The sequence below is a fragment of the Geospiza fortis genome, unplaced genomic scaffold (genome assembly GCF_000277835.1).
Source record: "Geospiza fortis unplaced genomic scaffold, GeoFor_1.0 scaffold569, whole genome shotgun sequence".
NCBI lineage: Eukaryota > Metazoa > Chordata > Aves > Passeriformes > Thraupidae > Geospiza > Geospiza fortis.
The window spans coordinates 286,718-288,051 of record NW_005054621.1 but is presented as its reverse complement, the minus strand read 5'-3'; positions in this window follow the sequence as shown (position 1 = coordinate 288,051).

Genomic DNA, 1,334 nt, shown 5'->3' with positions numbered 1-1,334 from the left:
TGTTTTTATTTTTAAAAATTTATATTTTATCTTTTAATTTTTAAAAATTTTTATCTTTTAAATTTTATATTTTATATTCTCTGAAGGGTGGCCAAATGCTGGAGCAGGGCAGGTGTGGAGTCTCCATCCTTGGGGAGAATCAACTCCTGACCTGGAGAACCTGGAGGAGGGAGCCCATGGGAAGGTCTTGAGGTTCAACAAGAACCTTCCAGGTCCTAAAGGGCTCCAGGAGAGCTGGAGAAGGATTTGGGACAAGGGATGGAGGGACAGGACGCGGGGAATGGCTCCCGCTGCCAGAGGGCAGGGCTGGGTGGGATATCGGGGCGGAATTCCTGGCAGGGAGGGGCTGGGGTGGAATTCCCAGATTTAGGTTTTGGGTAAATTCGCAATTCCTGCTTTTCCCTTGGAGAAATCCCGCGGGAATTGTATTCTTTTTTTTTTTCCCTGCCTCCATCTCCTGGTGCGCGGGGACCTCTGCAGGTCCGAGCTGCGCATCGCCCGCGGCTGGGAGGGATCCGGGGAAGGGATCGAGGGAAGGGAGAGATCCACAGGGAGGGATCCATGGAAGGGAGGGATCCATGGAAGGAAGGGATCCATGGAAGGGAGGGATCCATGGAAGGGAGGGATCCGTGGAAAGGATGGAGCCACAGCAGGGAGGGATCCACGGGGAGAGATCCATGGAAGGAAGGGATCCATGGAAGGAAGGGATCCATGGAAGGGAAGGAAGGGATCCACGGCAGGGATGGAGCTACGGCAGGGAACGATGCACCCAAATCCCAACACCCAAACCCCGCATCCCAGGGCACTTTTCTCAGGGAATGATGCCCCCAAACCCCACACACATGCCAGGGCACTTTTCACTTTCAGGGAACGATGCCGCCGAGCCCTCGGTGCCCTCCGGCAGGAGCAGCCCTGCCCTCCGGGCACCCCCGGGCAGCGGAGGCTGTGCCCAGCCCTGGCAGCGCCACCCGCCCAGCCGGGCGCGGGTTTGGAGCCTGGCAGCCAATTGGGGCGGCGCTGGCACGGGGAGGGCTCTGTGCTGTCCCTCCCCTCCTGCAGAGCCCCCTCCCGCGCACAAGCAGGGAATTAATTCGCTGATTTAGGGGAGCGCAGGCTCCGCCAGCTGCCGGCGGAAAACCATCACCGAATCCCAAAACCCATCACCGAATCCCGAAAAACATCACCGAATCCCAAAAAACATCACCAAATCGCAAAACCCATCACCGAATCCCAAAAAACATCACCAAATCCCCAAAACCATCAGCGAATCCCAAAAAACATCACCAAATCCCCAAAACCATCAGGAATTCCCGCGGAGGGGAGGGAAGGAGGCG